The following is a 14,913-nucleotide window of genomic DNA, read 5'->3' on the forward strand; positions in this document are numbered from 1 at the left end:
TCAGGCTCTGGGCTGATGGCTCAGAGCCTGGAGCCTGTTTCTGATTCTGTGTCTCCCTCTCTCTCTGCCCCTCCCCCGTTCATGCTCTGTCTCTCTCTGTCCCAAAAATAAATAAACGTTGAAAAAAAAAAAATTCCTGGACCAGGCAGAAACTTCAGAGTTGGCTTTTGTACAAGAGTCTGCCTTTTCCCCAGGTAGTCTGGCTCCTGAATAAAGCTCATATTCCTTCCCAATCAAAACTTGTCTCTTGAGTATTGGCTTTTAGAGTGATTTTTAGGTAACACATTTTGGTGAGCCAACAAGGTGTACCAGGACAGAGATTCCTCCTTGGTCTCCTAGGTTAGTAACTTGGGCGACCACATGAGGTTAGCTGCTCTGGGCTAGTTGGTGTCTGGGAAAGAATTTGAGGGATCTTGGAGGGAGCCAAGATAGCAGAACAGCATGGGAGTTTCTTTGTGTCTTGTGTCCATGAAATAGTCAGATCAACATTAAACCATCCTGTGCACCTAGAAAACTGATCTGAGGATTAAAACAACAATCTGCACAACCGGAACCACAAAATTCAGCAGGTACGCAATGCGGTGAGGTGAACTGGGGGTAAGAGAAGCCTCAGAGGGGCAGGGAGCTGGTTTTGGGTGCAGAGAGAGGATGGAGATGGGGGCAGAGTGGTGGGGAGGGAGAGGTGGAGAATATGGGAGAAGCACCCCCACACACTCCAAAAGTAGCTGGAGAGAAAGTGGAAAAGTGGAAACAGCATCAGGGACTGAACTAAAACAGGAGAAAGGAGAAAGGGGAAAGGAGAGGGTTTAAATTCCATTAAGACTCTATAAACAGGGGGAGTGCAGTGTCTGAAAATCTTCAGCTTCATACCTGGCAGTGCTCCAGTGAGATGGAAAAATCCCCAGGAGTAGAGTGAAGTCTGGAGGTCTTTGGGCCACATGGGGAGAGGTGGTTCTCTTGCTGGGAGGACATCTGGTAGAGGCTGTGACACCCCATAGGCAAAGGCCCCGGTGGACCAGGGAGAACAACCACATTCACTGGTGCTGGAACAAGGTCACTGGGGGGTGGATCCTGGTGCCAGATGCGTGTTGAGATCTTCCATAATCCCTGAAACACTGCTGCTACATGATTGCATAAACTTTTTCTGGGGCAGGCTGGCATCCAGCCACAGTCTCTAGGCATTGGCAGCAACACAGTCCCACGAACATTCCTGGGTGCACCCAGCACCTGGCCATTGCTCAGTGAGACCCTTCCTCTGAGGGTCAGAATGGGTCAAAACTGCAGTCCCTCAGAAATAAGGGGTCAGGAAAAACAGCCACATCTGAGATAAAACTCAAGAGGGAGGTGCTGCCTGGGGCTTTGTCACGGACAGTGTAAAAGCGGGGAGTGGATGGAAGCCAGAGACAAAGGACCAGTGCACAATTACTGATCGGGAAGAACAGAGTTCTGATACTAGAGACTGGGTAGCTGGGTGACGCCATTTTCACCACTCCCACACATGTGTGCGCCCACACACACCTACAAGCACCACAACAATCCACCTCAGTAAGCTAAGCAGCGTCATTTAGTGGAGAACGGAGCCATTACACTAAACCCCACCCAACTGGGCCAACCTCGCTCTTCAGAAACACAAACCTCTCCACCTGTGTAGTTTATGGACTATAAAGCACTTCATAGTTTGAATTCTCAGGAAAACAAATTAATTTCAGTCATCCTTCAGTCTGTTCACCAGTCCACTTTTCTTTTTTATCTTTTTTTCTTTTTTCTCTTTTTCTTTACTTTTTCTTGAATACAAAAAGAGGAAAAGTGTATTTTTATTTTCAATTTTTATTAAAAACATTTTTATTTAATATTTTCTCTACAATATTTTTTACCTTTGTGTAAATTTTTCAAATTCTATTTTACTTCCATCATTTCATTTTATTCTATTTCAGTGTATTCATTTTTTTAAATTTTCAAACTATTTTCTTTTCTTTTTTCTTTCCCCTTTTTTCTCTAATCTATCAAGCCCCTTTCAACATCCAAACCAAAAAACACCCAGGATCTAGCATCGTTTATTCAATTTTTTTGTGTGTGTTTGTTTTTAATTTTTTTATTTTAATATTTTTCTAATTTTAATTTTTTAATTTTAATTTTTTTAACACATTAACTCATTTCCTCCATTTATTTTATTTTTTTTCAACGTTTATTTATTTTTGGGACAGAGAGAGACAGAGCATGAACGGGAGAGGGGCAGAGAGAGAGGGAGACACAGAATCGGAAACAGGCTCCAGGCTCTGAGCCATCAGCCCAGAGCCTGACGCGGGGCTCGAACTCACGGACCGTGAGATCGTGACCTGGCTGAAGTCGGACGCTTAACCGACTGCGCCACCCAGGCGCCCCTCATTTCCTCCATTTAAAATGATGAAATGAAGGAATTCACCACAAAAGAGCATGAAAAATGACAGCAAGGGACTTCACCAACATAGATACAATCAAGATGTTTGACCCAGAATTTAGAATCATGATAATAAGAATACTAGCTGGAGTTGAAAATACATTAGAATCCCTTTCTGTGGAGATAAAAGAAGTAAAAGCTAGTCAGGATGAAATAAAACATGCTATAACTAGCTGAAATCTCGAAATGATTCCATGGAGGCAAGGATGCATGAGGCAGAGCAGAGAATCAGCAATATAGAGGACAAACATAAGGAGAATAATGAAGCAGAAAAAAAACAGGGAGATGAAGGCAAAAAAGCATCATTTAAGAATTAGAGAAATCAGTGACTCATTAAAAAGGAACAAGTTCAGAATCATAGGGGTCCCAGAAGAGGAAGATAGAGAAATAAGGGTAGAAAGGTTATGTGAGCAAATCATAGCAAAAAACTTTCCTAACCTGGGGAAAGACACAGACCTCAAAATCTAGGAAGCACAAAGAACTCCCATTAGATTTTACAAAAACCAACCATCAAGAAAGCATATCATACTCAAATTCACAAAATATGCAGCAAGGAAAGAATCATGAAAGCAGCAAGGGAAAAAAAAAGTCCTTAACCTACAAGGGAATACAGATAAGGTTTGCAGCAGATCTATCTACAGAAACTTGGCAGGCCAGAAAGGAGTGGCAGGATATATTCAATGTGTTGAATCAGAAAAATATGCATCCAAGAATTTTTTATTCAGCAAGGCTGTCATTCAAAATAGGAGAAGAGATTAAATGTTTCCCAGACAAACAAAATTGAAGGAGTTTGTGACCATTAAACCAGCCCTGCAAGAAATTTTAAGGGGGACTCTCTGAGGGGAGAAAATATGAAAAATAAATAAATAAAGACCAATGCAACAAAGATTAGAAAGTACCAGAGAACACCACCAGAAACTCCAACTCTACAGGAAACATATGGAAATAAATTCATATCTTTCAGTACTCACTCTAAATGTCAATGGACTCAATGCTTCAATCAAAGTACACAGGGTATCTGGGCTGATGGCTCGGAGCCTGAAGCCTGTTTCTGATTCTGTGTCTCCCTCTCTCTCTGCCCCTCCCCCGTTCATGCTCTGTCTCTCTCTGTCCCAAAAATAAAATAAAACGTTGAAAAAAAAAATTCAAAGTACACAGGGTAACAGAATGGGTGAGAAAATAATATCCATCTATATTCTGTTTACAAGATACCCACTTTAAACCTAAAGACATTTTCAGATTGAAAGAAAGGGGACGGAGAACCATCTGTCATACTTAACGGTCAACAAAAGAAAGCCAGAGAAGTCATACTTATATCAGACAATCTAGACTTTAAAATAGTGTGTCAAGAGAGGAAAAAGGACATTATATCATAATTAAGGGGCCTATCCACCAAGAAGACCTAAAAATTGTAAACATTTATGTGACAAATGTCGGAGCACCCAAATATATAATTCAATTAATCACAAACATAAAGAAACTAACTGATTATAATACTATAATAGTAGGGACTTCAACACCCCACTCACAGCAATGGACAGAACATCTATTCAAAAAATCAACAAGGAAACAATGGCTTTGAATGATACTCTGGACCAGATGGACTTAACAGATATATTCAGAACATTTCATCCTAAAGTAGCAGAATATACATTCTTCTCCAGTGCACATGGAGCATTCTCCAGAATAGACCACACACTGGGACACAAATCACTCTCAACAAGTACAAAAAGATTGAAGTCATGCTATGCATATTTTCAGTTCACAACACTATGAAACTCGAAATCAACCACAAGAAAACATTTAGAAAGGTAAAAACTACTTGGAGACTAAATAACATCCTACTAAAGAATGAATTGGCTAACCAAGCAGTTAAAGAGGAAAGGAAAAAGTTTATGGAAGCCAATGAAAATGATAACACCACAACCCAAAACCTCTGGGATGCAGCAAGGACAGTCATAAGAGGAAAGTATATAGCAGACCAGACCTTCCTAAAGAAGGAAGACAGATCTCAGATATACAACCTAACCTTAAACCTTAAAGAGCTGGAAAAAGCATAGCAAAAAAAACCCCAAACCAGAAGAATACAGGAAATAATAAAGACTAGAGCAAAAATTAATGCTACTGAAGCAAACAAAAAACCCAGTAGAACAGATCAATGAAACCAGGAACTTGTTCTTCCAAAGAATTAACAAAATTGATAAACCACTAGCCAGTTTGATCAAAAAGAAAAAGGAAAGTACCCAAATATATAAAATCAAGAATGAAAGAGGAAGGATCACAACCAACACAGCAGAAATAAAAGCAATAATAAGAGAATATTATGAGCATTATATGCCAATAAAATGGACAATCTGGAAGACATGGACAAATTCCTAGAAACATATACACTACCAAAACTGAAACAGGAAGAAATAGAAAACTTGAGCAGGCCCATAACCAGTAAATAAATTGAATTAGTAATCAAAAATCTCCCCCCCAAAACAAGAGTTCAGGGCCAGATGGCTTTCCAGGGGAATTCTACCAAACATTTAAGGAAGAGTTAACACCTATTCTCTTGAAGCTGTTCCAAAAAATAGAAATGGAAGGAAAACTTCCAACCTCTTTCTATGAAGCCAGCATTACCTTGATTCCAAAACCAGACAGAGACCCCACTAAAAAGGAGAACTACAGACCAATTTCCCTGATGAACATGGATGCAAAAATCTTCAGCAATATATTAGCCACCCGGATCCAACAATACATTAAAAAAATTATTCACCACAACCAAGTGGGATTTATACCTGGGTTGCAGGGCTGGTTAAATATCCTCAAAACAATCAATAAGATTCATGGAAAGACAAGAACCACATGATTCTCTCAATACATGCAGAGAAAGCATTTGACAAAATACAGCATCCTTTCTTGACAAAAAAAAAAAAAGAAAGTAGGGATAGAAGGATCATACCTCGAGATCATAAAAGCTATATACGAAAGACCCAACACTAATATCTTCCTCAATGGGGAAAAACTGAGAACTTTCCCCCTAAGGTCAGGAAAAAGACAGTGATGTCCACTCTCACCACTGTTATTCAACGTAGCATTGGAAGTCTTATCCTCAGCAAACAACACAAAGAAATAAAAGGCATCCAGATCAGCCAGGAGGATGTCAAACTTTCACTCTTCGCAGATGACATGATACTCTATATGGAAACCCCAAAAGATTGCACCAAAAGTGCTACAACTGATTCACGAATTCATAAAAGATGCAGGATATAAAATCAATGCACAGAAATCAGTTGCTTTCCTATACAACAACAATGAAACAACAGAAACAGAAATCAAGGAATTGATCCCATTTACAGTTGCACCAAAAACAATAAAATATCTAGGAATAAATCTAACCAAAGAGGTGAAAAATATATAATTGAAAAATACACAAAAAAATGGAAAAAGACTCCATGCTCCTGGATAGGAAGAACAAATATTGGTATAATGTCAATACTACCCAAAGCAATCTACATATTCAATGCAATCCCTATCAAAATAACACCAGCATTCTTCACAGAGCTAGAAAAAAAAAATCCTAAAATTTGCATGGAACCAGAAAAGACCCTGAATAGCCAAAGCAATCTTGAAAAAGAAAGCCAAACCAGGAGGCATCACAATCTCGGACTTCAAGCTCTGTTATAAAGCTGTAATCATCAAGAAACTATGGCATTGGCATAAAAACAGACACCCAGATCAATGGAATGGAAGAGAGAACCCAGAAATGGACCCACAAACGTATGGCCAACTAATCTTTGATGAAGCAGGAAAGAATATCCAATGGAATAAAGACAGTCTCTTCAGCACGTGGTGCTGGGAAAACTGGACAGCGACATGCAGAAGAATAAACCTGGACCACTTTCTTACACCATACACACAAATAAACTCAAAATGGATGAAAGACCTGAATGTAAGACAGGAAGTCATCAAAATCCTCTAGGAGAAAGCAGGCAAAAACCTCTTTGATCTTGGCTGCAGCAACTTCTTACTCAACACGTCTCCAGAGGCAAGGGAAACAAAAGCAAAAATGAACTGTTGGGACCTCATCAAAATAAAAATCTTCTGCACAATCAGCAAAACTAAAAGGCAACTGACAGAATGGGAGAAAATATTTTCAAATGACATATCAGATCAAGGGTTAGTATCCAAAATGTATAAAGAACTGATCAAACTCTACACCCCCCCCAAAAAAACACAAACACAAAGAATCCAGTGAAGAAATGGGCAAAAGACATGAATATACCCTTCTCCAAAAAGACATCCAGATGGCCAACTGACACATGAAAAAGTGTTCAACATCACTCATCATTAGGGAAATAAATATCAAAACCACAATGAGATACCACCTTACACCTGTCAGAATGGCTAACATTAACAACTCAGGCAATAACAGATGTTGGTGAGGATGCGGGGAAAGAGGATCTCTTCTGCACTGCTTGTGGGAATGCAAGCTGGTTCAGCCACTCTGGAAAACAGTATAGAGGTTCCTAAAAAAATTAAGTGGAACTACCCTATGACCCAGCAATAGCACTTCTAGGTACTTATCCAAGGGGTACAGGTGTGCTGTTTCAAAGGGGCACATGCACCCCAATATTTATAGCAGCTCTATTAACAATAGTCAAAGTATGGAAAGAGCCCAAATGTCCATCAATGCATGAATGGATAAAGAAGAGGTGGTATACACACACACACACACACACACACACACACACAATGGAGTATTACTTAGCAATCAAAAAGAATGAAATCTTGCCATTTACAACTATGTGGATAGAACTACAGGGTATTAAGCTAAGTGAAATTAGTCAGTCAGAGAAAGACAAATATCATATGACTTCACTCATATGAGGACTTTAAGACACAGAACAGATGGACATAAGGGAAGGGAAGCAAAAATAATATAAAAACAGGGAGAGGGACAAAACAGAAGGATTCTTAAATATGGAGAACAAACAGAGCATTGCTGGAGGGGTTGTGGGACGTGGGATGGGCTACATGGGTAAGGGACATTAAAGAATATACTCCTGAATTCATTGTTACACTATCTACTAACTAATTCGGAAATAAATTTAATAAATAAAATTTAAATGAATAAATAGATAGAAGATGCATGATAGATAGATAGATAGATAGATGATAGATAGACAGAACTTTAGGGATCTGTCCTTGCAGCTGCCAAGACTATTTTGGTCTCAGTCCCTGCTGATTTCAGACTCATGCTAGCTGCAACTCCCCTTTCTTTCTGGAGTGGGAATGGAGCATTGGGTATACTGAGGAGCTTCTGGCCTAAGTAAGTCCATGGGAGTACACAGTGATGCACTTTTCTCATTCGTGAAGCACTGTGTGTTTGTTTGTTTTTTTTTCTTTTCCATGCTTTTCTCATTAGAAAGGCATGGCTTTCAGGAGAAATGAAAAGTGACCTTAGGGGTGCCTGGGTGGCTCAGTGTGTTAAGTGTCCAACTTCGGCTCAGGTAATGATCTAGAGGTTTGTGAGTTCAGGCCCACATCTGGCTCCTGCTGTCAGCACAGAACCCACTTCGGATCCTCTGTCTCTCCCTCTCTGTGTCCTTCCCTGCTCATGCTCTCTCTCTCTCAAAACTAAATAAACATTTAAAAATAAATAAATAAAAATTACTTGAATAATGGCTAATATTTGGGATTTGGAACAGATATGTTTTGGTGTGTGGGGGGGCGGATTGATTGTGCTGTGTTGTGTTAAACTTGTGTACAATGTGAAGTCTATGTCTATCCCACCAACTATCCCACAGGGCTGAATTTGGAATAAGTGGAAGGAATATAGGCTGGAACCTATGACTAAGAAAAAGATAGTTTCTATTGTGACACCACCTTGTCATGTGTGTTAAGCTCAGAAGAAAGATGGCCACAAAAAGGCTCTCTTTGATCTCTTCTTCCCATTTGGGTTGTCTCCAAATAGGGGGTTTGGATTTATCTCTGGACCCCTGTCTAGGGAGCCTTAGCAGCACTCTTGACTGTGGGGGAGGAACGAGAAACTATGAAGACATTTGGTTCAGTCCATCATGCCTCAACTTTTGGGGATATATGAATGCCAAAGGAAGAAATACTGGCTTCATTTAGTCATAGTTTTATTACTTCTGTATTTCTTCTGAACTTTTGCCAAGGAATATAAGGAACACTTCAGAGGACTGAAAAGCAATCAGAAAACAAACAACATGAAACAAAAAACTGTTTTGCAGTAGGGAGAGAAGGAAGACCAAAAGATGAAAGGAATGCTAGTCCAAACTTTGGATTTGCCTCTGGCCTTTATTGAGGCACCATTGATCCCCTGCATCCTCCTCCTCCTCCCATTTCTGCACCAGCATGAACATGGCCTACTTAACTGTCTCCTATGCCATCCTTGGTTCCCAAGGCACCAGTAGGCTCCTGCTCCTCCTATCTTCACAACCAAGGAGCAAAAAGCACCTCAAGCTGTTGTGCCCAGTATTGTGATACTGGCAGACTGCATGCTCCTCACAGCCTTGGTTGTCTTCAACCTTGGAGCAGGGGCCCAGAAATGATGGAGGGAAGAGGTGGTCTCTAAAGTCACTCAAGGGATGTCTTCCTTCTCCCCTTAAGCCTAAAAGCCCTGACCAGTTCTCCCAAGTATACAGAGCCCAAAACCCACTGAGACTGAGATGGAAGGTGAAAGGGAGCCTCTGTGACAGCAGTTTGCCTATTTCTCTGAAAACTTTTGTCTCCATCTCTTCCCCAGCTTCTCACATCCCGGGGCATTATTTAGAGGCCTCTACCTTGATCCGTTTCCAAATTTCTAGCAAGATCAAAGCTCTTAACATCTGTTTTGCTTGTCCACTCCTAAACTAGAGAAGAGAGGGCAGGGCCCATTCTGAGGCAAGAGGAGAGCCCTGACTTCCCCTTTTCCTAAGGCAGGCGGAGGTTGGGAAATTGTGCCAAAGAAGGAGCCAGTCTTAAGGTTGTGTTGATAAACACGCCCCATCATGGGCAGGCTGTCCCTATTCTGTTATTGATTGTATTATTCTTTCTTTTCAGGTTAGAAATTAAATTAACTCATAATCATAGTACAATGAATATATGACAATGATGACGAAGGTTATTCATAACCACCCTATCTAATGAAAATTCCCTGTTATTCTTTATAGCAAGACCCTGTTTATTTCCTTTAGGTATTTATCACACTCTATTTGCACATTTGTTTTCTTGCTTATTGTGTATCATCCACTAGGGAAAGCTCTACATATTAATGAAAGAAAGAATGAAAGAAGAAAAATTATATTCTAATAGGATATATTCTAATAATATAAAATTTTCCTGATAATATAATCTATACCTGAATGTATCATGTGCAGATCTACATTAACAATATTATCCTTAATCGATATTCATAATGCCCCTACTTCCACCTCTCTATCCAAGGCCTCTGTTCCACAACTGTATCCCACATGTGAGAGTTGTTGAACAAGTCTTTAGCTCTGTGTTAAGCACTGTGGAGAGAATATCAGTATGTTCAGGCACAGTCTCCACCCTCCAAAAGCCCCCAGGCTAGTGAGGGAGGAAGGGAAGTCATAGGGGAACCACCAGTGAAGGCAATATGTGGAGAGTCAACCATGGGAGTTGGCAGCACAGGGGACCCTGGGGGCAGAGTGCCAGGGGATGCGTGCTGCTCCTCCCTTCCCACTGGCGGCCAGGCAATCCACACGTGCCTCGGAGCCATGATTTCCTCAGCTTAGAAACTGCCTGGGGTTGTTGTCTTCCCAGGACTCTAGACGCCTCTGAAGTGAAGAGCCCGAAGAAGCTGGTACCCAAGGGAGCCTGTGGGGGCAGGGCAGGGGAAGCGCAGCAGGGGCAGGGAGAACTTGGAGTCCAGGGGCGGTGGAGGCAGCCTCTGCACAGACTGGACGGGGACCTGGTGAGCTGCTGTAGCTGGAGATGTGCTGGGCTTGGCTGGTGAGTGGACGCAGTTGCCTCGTGCTTCTCTGGGTCCAGCCAAAGAAGCCTCATGCTAACTTCCAAACCTCAGCCTTGTGGCTTCTCATCTTCTGCCTGGACCCCAAAAAGGGACAAACCAACTGCTCTTCTCGTGCTTCTTATAAGACACCAACAAGGTGGGTCTTCAGGGAACTGCCAGCCAGCCCACAGTGGAGGTGGGACCGCCTACACCAAACCACGTTCCTCCAAGCCTGGTAACTGCATATCTTCTGCAGTGGGATTGACACCGAGGAACCAGACAGCCCCTCCAGACCAGTGGTGCCATCAGTTCCAAGGCTCCCAGCAGTTTTGCATTTCCTGATGTAATTCTTGGACAATTCCTATTGTGTGTGTGTGTGTGTATATATATATATTTTTTTTTTCTTCCATTAAGCAGACATATTTAATCCATTCTCTTTATACCTGTTCTGTATCTCCTTCTTTATTTTCCTCTATCTCTCTCTCTGGATTAAGCTGTATAGTTTCTCTCCATGGTCTATTATATTTTCTTATCTTTCTCCCCACCCCTGTCATTTCTCTCTTTGTATGGGACAAGGCTTCTTCCATCAACACTGCCCCCCACCACACTGTTTTTTTGTTGTTGTTGTTGCTGGTGTTTGGGGTTTTTTGTTTGTTTGCTTGCTTATTTTTGTGTTTTTGTTTTGTTTTGTTTTGTTTTATTTTTTGTTTCTTTTTTTGTTTGTCTGTTTTTTGTTTGTTTGTTTTATTTCCTAGGGCTACTTCAATGAAAAAATAAAAGCACACCTGGTAGAGTGTCCAAAACATCACTATGAGTAAGGAGATAAAGAAACCAGAATCACAACAACAGAGAGCAAGTAACACACTCCAAAAACCATCTCCTGAAGGGCCAGGCCCTGGACAGTGTATGACTCCTCTTTAATACAATAGTTCTCGCAGGTGCAGGACACATAAAAAGCTTTTAAAACACATAAGGGACATAAAACTAGCCAAAATGATGAAATGGAAGAATGCTCCTCAAAATAAATTCCAGGAAGAAAGGACAGATTTAGCTGCAATTCTTTAGAATTTATCTAAGCAGATATAAACAATATAACTGATCAAGAATTTAGAATAATAGTCATAAGATTAATCACTGGGCTTGAAAAAAGCATAGAAGACAGCAGAGAATCTATTGCTGCAGAGATCAAGGAACTAAAAAATAGTAATGATGAATTTAAAAATGCTATAAATGAGGTGCAAAATAAACTAGAGGTGGTGACAGTGAAGATTGAAGAGGCAGAAGGGAGAATAAGTGAAATGGAAAATAAAATTATGGAAAAAGATGAAGCTGAGAAAAAGAGATAAAAAAAATTCTAGACCATGAGGGGAGAATTAGAGAACCAAGTGATTCAATGAAACGTAGTAATATCTATACCATAGGAGTTCCAGAAGAAGAAGAGAGAGAAAGAGGTGGAAGGTGTACTTAAACAAATCATATCTGAGAGCTTCCCCACTGTGGGGAAGGAAACAGACATTAAAATCCAGGAGGCACAGAGAACTCCCTTTACGTAACAGGAATCTATATTCTACACAACACATCATAGTGAAACTGGCAAAATACAAAGATAGAGAATTCTGAAAGCACTTAGGAACAAACAGCCTTAACCTATAAGGGTAGACACGTAAGGTTGGTAGCAGACCTATCTACTGAAACGTGGCAGGTCAGAAGGGAATGGCAGGAAATATCAATGGGCTGATAGGAAAAATATGCAGCCAAGAATCCTTTATCCAGCAAGCCTGTCATTCAGAGTAGAAAGAGAGATAAAGGTTTTCCCAGACAAAAACTGGAGGTGTTCTTCACCACTAAACAAACCCTACAAGAGATCCTAAAGGGGACTCTGTTAGTGGAATGTTGCAAAGACCACAAAGGACCAGGGACATAACTGCAAGCATGAAACCGACAGATAACACAATGACACTAAATCGATATCTTTCAGTAATAACACTGAATGTAAATGGACTAACTGCTCCAATAAAAAGACATAGGGTATCAGAATGGATAAAAAAAATAAGACCCATCTATTTTCTATCTACCAGAGAACCACTTTAGACCTGAGGACACTTTCAGATTGAAAGTTAGGGGACAAAGTGCCATCTATCATACTACTGGAAGTCAGAAGAAAGCTGGAGTAGCCGTACTTATATCAGACAAACTAGATTTTAAACTAAAGCCTGTAACAAGAGATGAAGAAGGGCATTATATCATAATTATGGGGTCTATCCATCAAGAAGATCTAACAATTATAAATGTCTATGCACCAAATTCGGAACCACACAAATATATAAAACAATTAATTATGGACATAAGCAATCTTATTGATAAGAATGTGGTAATTACAGGAGACTTTAATACTCCACTTACAGAAATGGACAGATCATCTAGCAAGAAAAAAAAATGGTCCCGAATGATACGCTGGACCAGATGAACTTGACAGATATATTCAGAACTTTCCATCCAAAAGCAGAAGAATACACATTCTTCTCAAATGTGAAAGGAACATTCTCCAAGATAGATCACATACTGGGTCACAAAACAGCCCTCAATAAATATAAAAGAATTGATATCACTCCATACACGCTTTCAGATCACAATGCTATGAAATTTGAAATCAACCACAGGAAAAAGTTTGGAAAACCTCCAAATGCATGGAGGTTAAAGAACATTCTACTAAAGAATGAATGGGTCAACCAGGGAATTAAAGAAGAAATTAAAAAAAATATATGGAAACAAATGAAAATAAAAGCACAATAATCCAAACCCTTTGGGATGCAGCAAAGGCAGTCCTAAAATGAAAATACATTGCAATCCAGGCCTATCTCAAGAAACAAGAAAAATCCCAAATACAAAATCTAACAGCACACCTAAAGGAACTAGAAGCAGAAAAGCAAAGAAACCCCAAGACCAGCAGACCAGTGTTTAAGCCCTTATGCAGTCATGTGGTCTTTTCTTAAGCTTTTGAAAGATAAGGGGCACCAGGGTGGCCCAGTCAGTCAAGCATCCAACTCTTGCTTTCAGCTTAGGTCATCATCTCATTGTTCATGGGTTCAAGCCCCACATTGGACTCTGCACTGAAAGATTGAAAGCTTGGAGCCTTCCTGGGATTCTCTGTCTTCCTCACCGCCCTCCCCCCGACCCTCCCCTGCTCACACCCTATCTCTCTCTCTCTCTTTCTCTCAAAATAAATAAATAAACATTTTTTAAAATCTTTTGAAAGATAAACATATCATAATTTCCAGGAAAGATAGTTAAGAACTCCTGTTTCAATCCCCACAACATCTATAGTGTCCTTAATTAGTATCATCATGTTATCACTCATTTGATTAAGAGACAGTACAACCCTGAGGTAGGGCATGACTAACATGACTTCCCCATTCCCTTTCAGGACATCACATGAAATAGGGGAAACATAATTGGCAACAGTCAGAAACCACTCAATGCTTGACCCAGGAGAGTCCCTGAGACCAAGTGGACTCCAGTGTGGGCAGGGCAGGCATTTTCCAAAAATGGGAAGAGTGCTAAACTCTATCATAGTGACAGGTGTGGGAATTCTGGGGACAGGAGAGCTGCCAGACCCAAACTTCTCCCTCTTCCCCAAATTCAATTCCCGCAGTCTAGACACCTCCTCTTGTGCTCCCAATTCTAAAGTTTGCAGATCTTCCGTAGTGCTCATCTGAGGCCAGACACCTATACATGGACCATATAAGGCCTGTGCTTTTCAAACTTGATAAAGCATAGAAATAACTTAGGAGCCTGTTAAAAAGGCAGATTCTGATTCAGTAGGTCTAGGTTAGGGCCCAAGATTATGCATTTCTTTTAATTTTCCTTTCTTTTCTTTTCTTTTCTTTTCTTTTCTTTTCTTTTCTTTCTTTCTTTTTTTAGTAGGCTTAATGCGCAGCCCAGAGCCCAATGTAGGGCTTGATCTCAAGACTCTGATACCAAGACCTGAGCTGGGATCAAGAGTTGCATGCTTAACCCACTGAGCTTCCCAGATGCCCCCTAAGATTCTTCATTTCTGACAAACTTCCAGGTGACATTCACACTGATGATCCATGGACCATACACTGAAGAGCAAGGATCTACATGACTGTAGCACTCATTACAAATATCTCCCAGGAAGAGTCTATCTGCCCACATCCTTCTGTCTTTCTATCCTCCAGATATCTGCGAGAACCCTATCTCATCCCTTCCTGATTCAGGAAACTCACTCCATGGCATAATACACAATACAAACCTGGCTCATAAATTGCCTTCAAATGTGAAACAAAATATCTCCCCCCGCCCAAGAGTCTTATTCTTCCATGACTCTTTAAGGTCCATGTATGCTAGAATTACTGTCCTTTTTCTTTTCCAACTCACTTATTCCTCTTTTACTTCCCAAATTGCTTCATAGGCATCCTCCACCAGGAAATGTTTCTTGACCAACACCTCTTTCTCAGTTTCTACTTACATCTTCCCTTCCAAAAGA

This window comes from Prionailurus bengalensis, unplaced genomic scaffold, assembly GCF_016509475.1.
Source record: "Prionailurus bengalensis isolate Pbe53 unplaced genomic scaffold, Fcat_Pben_1.1_paternal_pri Un_scaffold_49, whole genome shotgun sequence".
In the NCBI taxonomy this organism is placed as follows: domain Eukaryota; kingdom Metazoa; phylum Chordata; class Mammalia; order Carnivora; family Felidae; genus Prionailurus; species Prionailurus bengalensis.